Genomic DNA, 17,187 nt, shown 5'->3' on the forward strand with positions numbered 1-17,187 from the left:
GTTCACTGCCCCGAAGATCACGCAACCCGGCTGCCCTCGCAAATGCGGCAACCTTACCGTCCCCTACCCATTCGGGGTCGGCTTGGGAGCCAATTGCTCAAGAGGCTTGTGGTACGACGTCTTTTGCATGACATCTTACGATCCTCCGAAAGCATTCCTTATACCAGCCGAAGATAAATTTAAAAAAGGAATAGAGATCCTCGATATATCTGAAACTCATATCCGTCTTAAAAATCAAATTGGTTACATTTGCTTCAATTCAACAAACGTTACATCACCTAGATTTTCCGATATGATTAATTTCGTGCTCCTCACCAAGGCCTCTCCCTACAGTGTGTCAGGTATGAAACAAGGCACCTTCTTACTAAGAAAAAATCATAAAGATCTTATTTAATTATTAAGGATTTGTTATGAAATATTTGTGGATATCCATTATCCTCCCTTTTATCATTCAAGAACAATCTAGATCTAGGGTTTATATTCTTATCCAACCAAACCCTAATTATATTGTATGTATATATATACCTAATCATATGGAATAAAAATATACAGATTGATTCTCTCTCCATCTCTCATATTTCTTCTTATTTTATAACACATTATCAGCACCAAAGCTCAATATAATTGATCAAATTAGTTTTACGACGCATATATAATTCATCCGTGATCAGGTATGTAGTCACCCCTATTTTGATTATGTTATAGAATTTCTTGAGTAACGTGAGTACAATTGATCATTTGCACAATAGATTAGTTTCTTTTATATTCTTCTGCTTTCAATTTTCTAATAAACCTACCACCCAGTAAAACATGACATAATCAACTAGCAACTTTACCATAAAACTATACTATGATTTGGTTAATTATCTAGTAACATGCATGATTAATATTGTAGTGTTTAAATCCTTTTCTCAATATAGTTTAGGATGCATTACTGTGTAGTTCCGAAGTCTGCAATCTTATTTCTGCAATTTTGTTTAATAGTTATTTATATGTATTATTAGATCCAATTCTTTTAACTTACTACCTTGAGTGATTAATATTAATTTATTTATTTTACGCTTGTATGATGTGATAATTTGACATATTAAAAGGTAATTTGATGGTAGTGGCAGTGTAACATATCTATATGCAATTTAACTAAGTGGTGATGAGTGTTTTTATCACATATATGATGATGACTGATTTTCCATCTTCGTTGATTTACCTTGTACTCCGTATTACAGTACCAATTATAGATTTATTTGCAAAGCTGGTCGGATTAATAATTTTCTTGGTTTTGATTGACTTTGAGATTAATCCTAGTTTTATCTTGAATAAGTTTGGTTGCTTCATATTGTTTACTCTGTGTTTGGTTTAATGTAAGGTATAGTAAATAAATTATGTTATTTTAATATATTTATATTATAATTTTGTTTGCTGATTTTAAAATCGTAACCGTATCTTATGCCATAAAAGAAATTAATTTATTCCGTGAGTGTCATATTGCTAATCAGAGAATATATGTACAAATTACAAGCTAAAAGTTAGGCTACAAATTAGCTAACTAAAAGATAATGTTTGACAGTGTTCTTTGACACACTAAAATAGCTAAACGTTTGCTAACACTGAGGAAAGTACGTATACTAACTATATTAGTAAATAAGATGTATACAAATACTTATAGATTAGAATACTTCGTATATGATAAACATATTCTAACAATATCAAACTTGATTAGCTTTATCCTAAGAATATCAATTACTTATGATATTCTATGATAAATATATCTATCTAAGTGATTTCCAAATTAATAAGTCCTCAATTATAGTATTTATTTTAGATGGCATGTTTAGACCTTATACTCCGTAAGATAGATGACATGCGTTCGGTATATTGGTATATTAAGTTCACTACTAAAGAGTATCACACTAGTTTTGATTTGTTATGGAGAATACTTATTGGGTTATAAGTCTATCTAGTTGTTAAAAGAGCTTAACTTTGATTGAATTAAGTGACTTTAATTTGATGAGTATGGATTAAACTTTGTGGACTAAATTTTCATGGAAATGCAACGAAGTCTTTAAAGATGATCAATATTGCTTGTATTTTATGAATGGAATTACTTGTATGTGGGTGATAGTCTCATTGACCATATGAATATTTGCTATAAGATATTTAAAACCATTATCAAGAAATATAATTCATGAGTATGATTTAGCTCTTTGATGATAGATAGCATTGTTTTTAATTATCTTTTTGATTGAGATTGCAATATTTGAATGCATGATGTCATATACTTAATTGATTATATGGATATTTCTAGTTGACCTCGAATTATGTTAATCATATTCCATCTTGTTTTATTTTATTCATTTATTTTGTTAATTAGATGGAAAAGGAGTTGATTGATAAATTATAGTAAGGGATGATAATATGAAATCCGACCTATAATTACTATGAAATGGTCAACTTTCAAGCTAATACTCATTCGCATCCCCATTTTGGGACTTGAAGTTTCACATTTTGTTCTTTTAATACTAATGACATGCTTATAATGCTGAAATATTGATTGATGTATGATTGAATTTAGTTATATATGATCTCATATGTCTATATAAAGTTGGTTTATAAAAATGATGAGTAAATTGAACATGAAAAGGACTTGAAGTTCCTTAATTTATAAAGGGTCAAAGACACCCAAAATATTAATATGAAGATACATATATGATTTAGAAATTTCTATTATTTTCTAAGGTATGTTGCTAATATACCATTCATAATACTAATGTGATCCTATAAAAATTGATGATTTAATTTATAGATTACTAAATTTACTCAATCTCGAAAGTAAATGAGAAATTAGAGGTTTAAAAAGATAACAAGGTTGTTTGTATGTTTTTTTTTTTTTTTAATTATAATTCATTAAAAGGTTCATAAGAATATCTATTCAAACAAGTAATAATGTTATGACGAGTTCAAGAAATTAATCACAATATTGTGAGCAGCTAACCTAACATATTTATTATGCCCCTACTTATAAGAGTTTAATATAATTGGGTAAGAGTGTATAAGAATAATTTTATTATGCTTGATACGGCATTGCTAATAGAATTTACGCCTTAAAAGGTGAAAGAGATTTAAACATTGTTGGATTCATTTCATACCCCATATGCAAGGATTAAGGGGAGATTATATCTATTCCATTATTTTATGTAATCCTTGCACCTAAATAATAAAATATATTGATGGTCAGTTTGGTACTTATATACATTATGTCAACGATTTGTTTTAATAGAAGTGGCTACATGTTAATCCATATATATTTCGAAATGATACCATCCTGAAGATGGATAAAAAATAAATGTCATTAATCATATATATACTATTTGTAAATGCTCCAACTAAAATTGATGTCCTAAAAGGAGGACAACATAGATTATTGATAAACCTATAGCACGCCTGAAGCGTGATAGATCAATAAATTCTAAAGATAATTAAGTATCTTTGAAAAGAAAAGGAGCCATGACAATGACAAAGTTAAGCAAGTGATAAATCCTATTACATTTTTAGAAGAAATAACTTTTAGTAAAATTCTTATGTTCCATGATTATATAAAAGACTCCAGAAGAGTATAAAATGTCCAACAAGATTAACATGTATCAAGTTATAGTCAAAACTCCAGTAGAGTATAAGTAATTATTGAATAAATATTAATTGATTGTCTTGCCAATTGTATAAAGAAACACATGTTGGTGTTCTAATATCACATCACATTCATGGCCATGCATAAAGTAAGTTAAATAAAGTGATCACTAGTGTTGGAAAACTGACTAAAGTTTAATTTCAGAGATGTGATTGGATGTAATAATTAAATTAGGCCATCCAAGTTCAATAAATGTCCGTTATGGAAACCAAAAGTTTTATTTGATAATGTGCTGACACTCTCTCAATGTCAGATATATGAAATGAATTGAATGGCAAGACGTAACATTGAGATTGAGCTATATTTGGATTGTGATTTTTAATGATTTGTGTTGAAGAAAATTTCAAGAGATAATATATTCGTTTTGAATAAATTTTCTTACGAAAGAGTAATAGGTGATTAGAAGTTCACCAAACACAAGTTGTATGTGGAAATTTTGAATATTCAATTAGTAGCATACTATCAAGGTTTCTAGTGATCCAGAAGATCATCACCTAGGACAATTACAAGCAAATTTATATTTGTATAACAATTCTATTAATTGGGGCTATTGTATGTCAGCACATAAGAAATAGGAAAAGAAGGAAATTCAACTGCACAACATATGTCTCCCCATTGATGTTGAATTATTGATCTCCTAAAGAGAACAAATTATGAAAGATTTTATAATAAATACATATGCATTATGCAATGTATAGTTAATGAAAAAATGATTTAAAATTGCTCTCTGGAAGAGATAAAAGCTTGTTTAATATAATTCTTTTGAATGATAAATTATGTTGATTATGATCTTCCCATGAAATGAATTTTATTGCAAATTTTTATACTAAGTTGGTGAAGAATTGTGATGCCCCTATATAAGAGATATTTTACCAACTTAGGGGGAGAATTGGAGTAAGTTGGCAAAAATTAATTAAACAGATGATCCCTATATATATAATGGTAATTTGAAATGTTTTCTAGCCAACTTTCGTCCATATGTTATCATGATATGTTGCACATTGAGATAAAGCTTGCCAATTGTATATACTTGAATCACTACACCTGAAGTGTAGATTGTATAATCGGTTTCCAAATAAAGATGTGATATATGGCAAGATAGTGCAGTTGACACTTTTAATAGTGTAATAATATATTAATACCAGGTGTTTGAAATACCCTTGAAGTTGTGTAGATATCTGAATTATTACAATAGATGGCCTATGATGTAAGAAAAATTATGATGGTACCAATGAAAAATTTATTCAGATATCATTGTCAAAATAGCATGCAAATTAAAATTGTACCTTGAGGAATTATATGATGATACCGGCATATGATGGAACCGATAAATAATGCATATGCATGATATAATGGACTAGTGAATAATGGATCTAGAATATATGTCCATTTTAATGTCGACATAATGATAATAATTAAAGTTTATCATGGACCAAAAGTCCAATGAAATATGGATTTTTAAAATCCACACTGTACAGTGTCTTGCATTATTTCGAAACTTATGTATGTTCATATGCATGTGTGAGTTCATAGGTTACTGGATTACTCATTGCATATGTTCGAAGTTGTTAGATGCATTACTTATTGTATAATTTGTTTAATATGTTATCATATTCTCTGTATCTCATATTGCATGCATAACTTTCTATACAATAATTGTGGTGTTTATCAATGTTCATTTATTCAAATTACAGTAAGACATTTACAACTTTGATGGAAAATGAGAAAGAGATATTTATATTCCAATAGGTTTATAATTGTGATGAAATTATTGATGACGCCGATTTAATTGCATGTTATGAATCATGTAAGAAGAAAAGTTTCTGAAGAACTTATGTATGACGCATTTATATATCCAGCCCTACAAAATTTATATTTTGGATATTGTAATTATTATTAAACTTTTAGTCTATGTGACTAAATCATTGACATCTCAACCTGAAGTTTGAACATATAAGTGTTAGTAATTAGTTGGGAATTACTATTTGTATATGAAATAGAACTATCGTGTCAATTATAAATATTATAAAGAATCAACAAGATACTAATGCGTGAGACTGTTTTATCATGGACCAGAAGAACCATGATCAATGTATATAATTACATGTGTTATATTAATATTTCATACAAGATTGAAAAATCAACATTAATAATATTATGTGTTGCCATATTATTATTAAGGAATGTTTAATCAAATAATAATGATCATCAATTTCTATTATTCACGGCCTCCAGAAGAAGGCATAAGTTTAATGGTTAAGGCAACTTTAAACAGATATTTCGAATGAAATGTGGACAAACACATGTATTATTGTTATAGGTTTGGTGATATGAAGACTCACTTGTTCACGTAAAGATTTGAAGATTTGGGAGGATCAAAAATCAAGGAATGATACTATTCTGTGTCATGTAAGAAGACTCTCAACTATATTGGATTTATAGCATTAGAAGATCTCAAGTTATGTATTTATTAGGGGGAGAAATTACGCGATGCACTCTTTTTCCCTTAACCATGGTTTTTGTCCCATATTGGGTTTTCCTGTTAAGGTTTTTAACGAGGCAGCATTTTGAGCGTATTACGAAGAATGTTGTACTCTTTTTCCTTCATTAGGTTTTTATCCCACAGGGTTTTTCCTAATAAGGTTTTAATGAGGCACAATCTTCGATAATGGACATCCAAGGGGGAGTGTTATGAAATATTTGTGGATATCCATTATCCTCCCTTTTATCATTCAAGAACAATCTAGATCTAGGGTTTATATTCTTATCCAACCAAACCCTAATTATATTGTATGTATATATATACCTAATCATATGGAATAAAAATATACAGATTGATTCTCTCTCCATCTCTCATATTTTTTTTTTTTTTTTTTTTTTTTTTTTTTTTTTTTTTGAAAAACTACCTTTAAAACTTCGAATTTTGCGAAAAACTACTTTAAAAACAAAATGTTGTAATTAACTACCTTATAAAGTATAAAATGTTGTAATTGACTACCTCCCACCGGAATAACACATTTGACTTTTATTTTCCGGTGTTGACCATGTCACGTGAGGGGCACATGACCCTTTAATGACTTAATTTCCCCCCTTTCCCCCAAATTTTCCCGCTTTATACCAACTCTTTTCATTAACAATACAACTAATCATATTTTATATTGTTTATTTGCAACCACTTTGATAATTATATGGTCTGAATTGGTGTAAAGCTGGAAAATTTGTGGAGGGGGGGAATTAAGTCATTAAAGGGTCACGTGACCCTCACGTGACATGGTCAACGTCGGAAAATAAAAGTCAAATGTGTCATTTTGGTGGAAGGTAGTCAATTACAATATTTTATACTTTATAAGGTAGTTAAATCTTGAGTTTAAAGGTAGTTGATCACAAAAAAATTCCAATTATTAATTATTATTGTTATTGTTATTATTATCGTTATTTATGTGCACTAATGCAGTGATGACTAATATAACTCCACTACTTACCCATGTTTCCTATATTTTTGACACTAGTTAGTAAGTTGTTAGCTTAAAATTAGCATTATTAGTATTAGACTTTAGCTTATATAAAGGCCTTCGATGTACGTTATTATTTGCTCATAAATGCAGTAGCTTTGTTTATAACATTTTATTCATATATTTGCATTCTTAGGGCCTGTTCACATTTACTTAATTTTAGTTTAGTTTAGTTCAGTTCAGTTCAGCTCCAATCAGTTCAGTTCCGTTCAGCTCTTAATTTCCTTCGCTCATAAAATATTCAGTTCAGTTCAATTCAGCTCCACTCAATTCAGTTCAGTTCAGCTCCAATTAGTTTAATTCAGTTCAGCTCATTTCAGTAAATGTGAACAGACTCTTAGTTCCAACACTCCCTCCTTTTTTAAATACTTGCTCCGTATCTCCATGCGCGGAGTTTTAGGAGAAATTGGATAAAGTAATAAAATATGAAGGTAGAGGGTAGGAAGAAGAATAAGAATTGTAAAAAGCAAAAGTAGTTGAGAGAATTGGAGGAGAGGGAATATGAAACTAATAAAATACTTCATCTGTTCTTTTTTACTTGACCTGTTTCTTTTATCACGCTTGCCAATGCAAAAGTTTAACGATCAATAACTTTAATTCTACATAAGCAAAATTTATAAAATTTATATACTATGATAGTATTTATTGAGATGAATTCAAAATGATCCTACATGAATGTGTTTTTTCTCACATATTATTCACAAAAGACGGTCAAAGAAGGGGTGATGAATAGTGTAAAAGTCAAAGCGGGTCAAGTAAAAAAGAACAGAGGAAGTATGATTTATGTTGGGTCCATTAGGAGAGAAAAAATGAAGTAAATATTGTAAAAGATTTCCAAATAAGGAAATGGAGCAAATATTTAAAAACGGTCAGAAAAGAAAAGTTGAGCAAGTGTTTAAAAACGGAGGGAGTATTTATTTGTGAAGATGACATAATTTATTATTGTCTAAGATGATAAGGAGTTTGATTTTATTTTCCTAAGGTTTAGTGTTCGAAACCATAATAAGTTTTTTTATATTAATCTATCAAATAATGGTAGTAAAGCTTTGTTAAAGTGATAATGATGTGTTGTTTAGTGATGATGTGGCACAATACTTGTTTAGTGATAGATGACATGCCACAATGCTTGTTAAGAAGGGAATGATGTGAAACATAAACGGTTTTAGAAACGTTTTTAATAGATAATATAGATAGATTTGTGAATACATATTTCTCACATACATTTGTCAATGGATATAGGCACAGCTAACAAATTCTTCGTTGTGGGGTGCAACGACTACTTTACTGTGTCTGGGTCAATAACCAACGATCCTTCCTTCTTCATAATCTCCGGCGATGGAGGTAAATCATGCAGAACCAAGTGCAGCACCGGTGCCAAGGATGTCGTAGCAGGCGAATGCAATGGCATAGGGTGTTGTCAATCCACAATACCCAACGGAATAAGATCTTATCAAATGTCTGAGTTTAATAGTAATCATACGAATATTTCGTCTTATAACCCTTGTGGATATTCATTTGTGGCAGACCATGAAAGTTTCAAATTTCGCGGGCTTCCAGATCTTGATGACCCAAATTTTATCAACAGAACAATGTATGACGCTCCTTTGGTTCTAGATTGGGTCATATCTAATGTTACGTGCGCTAATGCTCGACGTGATCGTGACACTTATGAATGTAAGGGGAACACTAGTTGTGTCAATGCCGACGATAGTGGCATTGGAGGGTATCGTTGCAAATGTCTTCCAGGTTATGAAGGTAACCCTTACCTTAGTTCGGGGTGCTCAGGTATGTTATCTTAAGTACTTTTTTTGTTTAGAGAAGAGATAATTATACCATTTTGACTTTTACATTTGTTAATGCGCCACTTCAAACATTAGTATCTTTAATTAGCCTTATAAAAATTGAATAAAAAATGATAAATTGAAAGTGGCATTAAGACTAATCCCAAACATTTAATATTGAGACTTTCTTACCAAAACTAATATGCCATCTTTACCCCATCTACACATTACAATAAACACAGTTATGTTAGATCTCATTAGAGTCATCTCGACAGTTATTTTTAATATATGTTTGTACGGAGTAATATTTTTACATTAAACATCCAATAGTATTAAGGGCCATAGTTGCACGTTACTGAATGTGCCAACTCTGCCAAGTCAGAATGAATCAACTAAAAAAACTTCGATTTTTTTTGACATGTAAACGTTACCATCAACTAATGTTATCATAGGAAATAAGGCAACATGCAGATATGTTCAAAGAGTGTAGGTAATATAATTAAAGATAATAAGATCAAAATTGTATTGACAAATGTATTGTAAAAGTCAAACTATTGCAATATTATTTCAAATATTAAGGGTTCTAATATATATAATACAGTATGACTTATATGTTTCTTATTAGCTGACACACTTTATTTAGGCACCCTTTTTAAAGAGGTTAGTCAAGAGATGTTAAATTGACAAAGTATCTCCTACCAATCGAAGTATAAATTAATCTAAAGTTGATAAGTAAGAATAATAGGAAATTTACATTAAAAAACTTAAAAACTTATCAAAAGAAGAAACGTGTCAACTAAAAGAAATTTCCTAAAAAAAACAATACATCTAAAAAAAACACAAGTGATACCTGATAGTCTGATACGAGTATAATAATAGTCTGATACGAGTATAAATCATGTCATAGTTTTTTTTTTTTTTTTTTTTCGCAGATTTTGATGAATGCATAGATATTGATAAAAGTCCATGCACCATGAGATGCAAAAATACTATAGGAAGCTACAAGTGTTCTTGCCCATCGGGATATACCGGCGATGGTAAAAAACAAGGGACAGGCTGCCAACGACAATTTCCTACTTTGCAAGTTGCCTTGGGTAATTTTTTTATTTTTTTTTTAAAGAATTTTCTTGGCCACTAAACACTACAAATTATATGAACGGTGGGAATGTTTTATAAAGTATAGGTTATTCTTTATTTTTTTAATCGACCTATTGAATAAATAATAAGTTCAAATAAGTTAAAATTAGCATGAAGAAACAAAATGTTCATCTAAATATGTCTGCTCCGCCATTTTCACACTCTTCATGAATTCCTACAGTTATTGGATTTTTTTAAGTGTCTTTATTTCCTAAAAATTATCCATATCATCCAATAAGATTAATCATCAAAATGGTAATTAATCAAGAGCGATTACATTTGATTTTAAGTTCTTATAGAGGAAGTCGATTAGTAATTGCTCAAGTCATTATAAAAATTACAGGCACCATATTCTGAAGGTATCTGGTTGGGGACTTTTAGATTACATGTTGGTACGATCATATTTATCAAAAGGCAGTCTAAAAGTACTAACGAGTAGCTAGTAAGGGTATTAAGGGTCTGTTCTCTTCAGCTAAATTTCAATTCAGTTTAGTTCAACTCCTAATTTTCTTCTCTCATAAACAATTCATTTCAGCTCTATTCAGTTTAGTTCAGTTCATCTAAGTTCTGTAAATCAGAACAAGCCCTAATTATCTGTAAAAATGGTACAAAAGATTGATTAGTACGTCATGATCTATTAGTAATGGTACTATGTATCCTTAGAATGGTACATGTTATTTAATGCCAAATGTATGTAGTTATGGATTTAGACAACCTTAAATCTAACTTAAAGTTGCTAGCTAGCTACCAACTTTCCTAATGTTATTTGATTTATCGATTATTTCTGTACTTAATTTGCTACTCCTTATTACAGGTGTTAGCTTTGGGTCCTTAATTTTACTCATTGTAGCAAGTTGGCTATACTTGACAAGAAGAAAAAGAAAGATTATTAATATGAAAAATCAGTTCTTTCAAAGAAACGGGGGTTTGCTATTGAAACAACGAATTACCAACGAAAACCAAGTAGACATGGACCAAGTAAAGGTATTTACCATTGACGAGTTGAAGGTAGCCACCAAGAACTTTAAGGACGAACAAATTGTTGGTCGAGGTGGTTATGGTACGGTTTACAAGGGATTTTTACCGAATAATCAAATTGTAGCAGTGAAGAAATCAAAATTCGTAGATGAGAATCAAATTGACCAATTTATTAACGAGTTGATCCTTCTTGCACGAATAAGACACCCTAATGTGGTACGACTTTTAGGATGTTGTTTGGAGGTTGAAGTCCCATTGTTGGTTTACGAGTTTATCTCCAATGGCACACTACATGATCATTTACATAATCAAGAGAGACCTTCTTGGTATTGTTGGAGCAATTGTTTGCGAATTGCCATGGACTCGGCTAATGCTTTGGCATACATACATTCCTTACCAATAATTCATCGAGACATTAAGTCCTCGAATATATTACTAGACGATAGTTATGCAGCAAAGATATCTGACTTTGGAGCTTCAAGGTTAATTCCATTGAATGAGACCCATTTGTCAACCGTGGTACAAGGTACACTAGGATATCTCGATCCAGAGTACTTTTTTTCAAGTCAATTGACCGAAAAAAGTGATGTTTATAGCTTTGGCGTAGTCATTGCTGAACTCTTAACGAGGACAAGGCCACTTTTGTTAGAGAGGCAAACTGAAGAACATAATCAAAATTTGGCAACATACTTTGTCAACTCTATGCAGCAAGATAATTTGTTCAATATTTTGGATTCTCAATTGGTTACGGAAGCAACTCAAGAACAACTTATCTCAACGGCAAATCTTGTACAACGATGCTTAAGTGTTGAGGGTGCTTTGAGGCCAAAAATGAAGGAAGTGGCGATGGAACTAGGAGACTTATGGAGGCAAACAATGTACTCGGCCCCGAGCAATAGCCTAGCCAAGCATGACACCATGACTATGCCTGAAAAACAATGATCAATTAACGTATGAATCATTGCAAAGTCATCATTGTAAGAATGAAAGATATTTATTATGGAACTGTATAGTGAGTTTACATGTTTTTTAATTCAAGTTACATTGTTTTGTTGTTTGTTACTCAAACAAGGTGTCTTAATTTTTTGAATCAGAAATTTTGGCCGCCACAAATTCAGCAAGATCGATCTTAGTTTGATATCACATTTGATTTGAAGACACCTTAGGAAAAATGTGAAGAATCAGACACCTTGAGAACATGTCAAGAACAACCAAATTAAAAGAAAATTAATTTATAGTCCTAAAAAAAAAAAAAAAATATTAATAGTAATTGATGATTACACAATTAATTCTCCTGTTATGTAATCATGTATATTGCCATTACATTTCTCGTTCAATTGGAGACAAGTTCGTTGGTTGCTTACATAATTCTTCTAGATCAAGTGCGACTTCCTTCATTGTTGGCCTATCATCACCCTTAACACTTAAGCATCGTTGCACAAGATTTGCAATGAAGATAAGCTTCTCTTGAGTTGCTTCCACAATCAATTGAGAGTCCAGAATGTCGAATAATTTGTCTTCTTGTATTGATTGTATAAAGTATGCAGCCAAATTGCAATTTTGGTCCATTTGCCTCCCCGGTAAAAGAGGCCTTGTCCTTGTTAAGAGTTCAGCGAAAACAACACCAAAACTATAAACATCACTTTTCTCGGTTAATTGGCTTGAAAAAAAGTACTCTGGGTCTAGATATCCTAGTGTACCTTGGACCACGGTGGATAAATGGGTGTGATTTAACGGAATCAATCGTGAAGCACCAAAGTCGGATATTTTTGGTGTATGACTATCATCTAGTAAGACGTTTGAAGATTTGATGTCTCGGTGAATTATTGGTATTGAATGTATATATGCTAGTGTGTTAGAGCAAATGGTTGATAATTAAAGTAATTAGCAAAAACAATAAGGAAATTTGATAGTAAAAGAGACAAAAAATTGGAAGGTGGGAAAATCCTTCAAGCAATTACTTGAAGACTATAAAACCCACCCAAGAACAAGGAGAATGTTTGTATTGATTTCAATTAGTGTTTACAAGAGTAATCTCTCACTAATTTCCACTCTAAAGCACAAGGATTTCAAGAACAAGAAACCCTAGCTCTAATTGTGTTTCACTCAATTTGGGGATTTAGCACCGAAATTGTTCCTCTCCTTTGGTCTACCTCTCGCAACAAGACCTTCACCACCATGAACAAGGTCATCATTTCTAGTTAATTGATTTTCAATTAACTCCCTTTGCAACAACGCACTCCTAACATCCTCAAGTGACAATTCATCTCTACCATACAAAACCGTCTCTCTAAAATGCTTATAATCGGGAGGCAATGAACACAACAAACGTATAGCTAAATCTTCATCATCTAAAGTAACATCTATATTATGCAAGTCCATAACTATAGAATCAAACTCATCAAGATGAGATTTCAAGGATTTACCTTCTTCAAGTTTGAGGTCATGTAGTTTGCTCTTCAACAAAAGTCGATTGGTTACCGATTTTGTCATGTAAAGCGACTCAAGCTTCAACCATAACCCCGCTGCCGTTGTTTCCTTCGCTACCTCCCTCAACACCTCATTAGAAACGCTCAATTGAATCAAGGAGAGAGCTTTCTTGTCTAACTTTAAGAATTCCTCCTCCGACATAGCCGAAGGCTTCTTCTTAATCCCAAGCATTGCCTCATCCAAGCCATTTTGAACCAAAATGGCATTCATCTTCAACTTCCATAACCCAAAGTTGATTGACCGATCAAATTTCTCAATATCAAATTTTGAACCTCCCATGGCCAAAATACCTTCAATTTTCAATCAACCAAGAACAAGCCCTAATTTTACCCAAGGATCTAACCTAGCTCTTGATACCAATTTGTTAGAGCAAATGGTTGATAATTAAAGTAATTAGCAAAAACAATAAGGAAATTTGATAGTAAAAGAGACAAAAAATTGGAAGGTGGGAAAATCCTTCAAGCAATTACTTGAAGACTATAAAACCCACCCAAGAACAAGGAGAATGTTTGTATTGATTTCAATTAGTGTTTACAAGAGTAATCTCTCACTAATTTCCACTCTAAAGCACAAGGATTTCAAGAACAAGAAACCCTAGCTCTAATTGTGTTTCACTCAATTTGGGGATAATAAACAAAATACCCTTAATGAGTATTTATACCCCCGACAGATCTGGACAGGGTATCAGGAAGGCACGGACGTGCCAAATATGGCACGGACGTGCAAGCCCAGATAACTCATTTCAGTAGCTACTGCCAAATATGGCACGGACGTGCCAAATATGGCACGGACGTGCTTCCCCTGTTCGCATCAGCACAGACAGCCCGTAGTAAAACAGCTATAACTTCCTCGTTTCTTATCGGAATTAAGCTTATGAATGTTGTTTGTCATGCTTGCCGTAAGAAAGGCCACATTCGGAAGTTTTGCCCGGAGAAGGGGAAAAAGGATAAAGGTAAGAGTGTTGCTAGCACATCTTACCATGACGATTCGGCGGCGGTGGCTCATAGTGATAGTGATGATTCAATTCTTCTTGCAGTTGAATCGAATTCAAGGTCCAATGACAAATGGATACTTGATTCGGGGTGTTCTTATCATATCACTCCCAATCGACATTGGTTCTCTACTTATGATAGTGTTCAAGGTGGAGTGGTATTAATGGGCAATAGTGCGGCTTGCAAGGTTGCCGGGATTGGGGCGGTTAGGATCAAGATGTTTGATGGAATGGTCCGTACTCTATCAAATGTGCGTCATGTTCCGGATATGACTAAGAACTTGATCTCATTGGGCACCTTGGATAGCAATGGTTGCCGGTGCACTCTTGAAAAGGGTGAGCTTAAGGTTGCTTTGGGGGCTCAAGTTGTGATGAAAGGCAAGAAGATTGGCTCACTCTATGAGTTAATCGGGTCGACGGTTGAGAGTTCGGCATCGGCGGTGTCTTCGTCAATGTCCGAGTCCGATAATACGAAGTTGTGGCATATGAGGCTTGGGCACATGAGTGAAAGAGGTTTGTCGGAATTGTCCAAGAGAGGTCTATTGGGAAATCAAGCTACGGGTTCTATGGAATTTTGTGAGCATTGTGTGTTCGGGAAACAAAGAAGGGTTAGCTTCAAGGCGGCCACACATAGAACCAAGGGTACACTTGATTATATTCACTCGGATTTATGGGGTCCTTCTAGAAAGCCATCCTTGGGTGGTCACCGCTATTTGCTCACCTTTATTGATGATTATTCACGGAAGGTGTGGGTTTTCTTCTTGAAAAGCAAAGATCAAGTCTTTGAGGAGTTCCAAGATTGGAAAACCTTGATTGAGAAGCAAACCGGAAGGCAAATAAAGAGGTTGCGAACGGATAACGGGCTCGAGTTTGTAGAGAAAGAATTCACCAAGTTTTGCAAGAAACTTGGCATTGCTCGTCATCGCACTTGTACCGGTAGACCACAACAAAATGGAGTGGCGGAAAGGATGAATAGGACTTTGCTTGAAAAGGCTCGATGTATGTTGTTCCAAGCGGGGCTAAGCAAGGGATTTTGGGCCGAAGCGGTGAAAATGGCGGCTCATGTGGCAAACCGATCACCACACACCGCTCTTGGGTTGAAGACGGCGGAGGAGATGTGGTCGGGTTCACCGGGAGATTATTCCGGATTGAGAGTTTTCGGTTGCCCGGCTTATGCATATGTGAATGACGGGAAGTTGGAGCCTAGAGCAAAGAAGTGTATCTTCTTAGGATACACGGATGGGGTCAAGGGTTATAGACTTTGGGACCCTAGCACATCAAGAATCATCACTAGCCGAGATGTTACCTTTAATGAGTCCGTATTTCTTCAAAAGGGTGATACTTCTTCTTTTGAGCTTGCCGAGAAGGAGGTGGAGAATGATGACGGTGTTGATACTCATGAGAAGGTTGATGAAGTTCTTGATGATGATGTTGGTGTAGAGACACCACAAAAAGGTGGAGATGTTCCTTCCACTTCCTCCCCTAGGAAGGCCACCACACCTAGGAAGGAACAATCTTCCCACCAAGTGCAAAAATCAAGCCTAGCACATGGACGGGCTAAGAGGCCTATAAAGCCTCCGGTCCGGTTCGGATTTGAGGAGATGGCGGCCTATGCATTGAATGTTGCTAGTGATGTAGTCGATCTTGAGCCATCTTCATATACCGAAGCAATGGAGTGTGTTGACTCTAAAAGATGGCAATTGGCCATGGAAGAAGAGATGGAATCTCTTCACAAGAATCAAACATGGAAGCTTGTAGAGAAACCACGGGGCAAGAAAATTGTTGATTGCAAATGGGTCTACAAGTACAAAGAAGGAATCCCGGGAATTGAGGAGCCAAGGTGCAAAGCAAGAGTTGTAGCACGTGGTTTTAGCCAAGTCCCAGGAATCGACTACAATGAAATTTTCTCACCGGTGGTAAGGCACACTTCTATACGTTCACTACTTGCTCTTGTTGCCATGCATGATTTGGAGTTGGAGCAATTAGATGTGAAAACCGCATTCTTGCATGGAGAGCTTGAGGAGGAAATCTACATGCGGCAACCGGATGGTTTTGTTGTTGAGGGTAAGGAGGAGCATGTATGCTTGTTAAAGAAGTCCTTGTATGGTTTGAAACAATCACCTCGGCAATGGTACAAACGGTTTGACCAATGTATGTTGGGGCATGGTTTCTCCCGAAGTGACTATGATAGTTGTGTATACTTGAAGAAGGTGAGTGATGGCTCTTTGTTGTATCTTTTGCTATATGTTGATGATATGCTTGTAGCGGCAAAAGACATGTTTGAGGTCAAGAAGGTGAAAGAAATGTTGAAGGGGGAATTTGAAATGAAGGATTTAGGCCCGGCAAAGAAAATTCTCGGCATGGAGATCATAAGAAATCGTGAGAGACGGAGTTTGTACTTATCCCAACAAAAGTACATTGAAAAGGTCTTGGAGAGATTTCATATGATGGATGCTAAGCCCGTTTCCGTTCCTTTAGCATCTCATTTCAAATTGTCATCCTTGGATTCTCCAAATTCCAAGGAGGACAAGGAGTTCATGTCATCCATTCCTTATGCCAATGCGGTTGGGAGTATTATGTATGCAATGGTTTGTACTCGACCGGACATTGCTC

At 33.8% G+C, this 17,187-nt stretch overlaps 1 pseudogene; it reads left to right on the forward strand.

Moving 5' to 3' along the window:
• Nucleotides 1-8,426: 8,426 nt before the first annotated feature.
• On the forward strand, nucleotides 8,427-12,035 carry LOC145591755 (wall-associated receptor kinase 5 pseudogene; annotated as a pseudogene).
• The last annotated feature ends 5,152 nt before the right edge of the window (nucleotides 12,036-17,187 follow it).

This window comes from Chenopodium album, chromosome 18 (assembly GCF_948465745.1).
Source record: "Chenopodium album chromosome 18, dcCheAlbu1.1, whole genome shotgun sequence".
Taxonomy (NCBI): Eukaryota; Viridiplantae; Streptophyta; class Magnoliopsida; order Caryophyllales; family Amaranthaceae; genus Chenopodium; species Chenopodium album.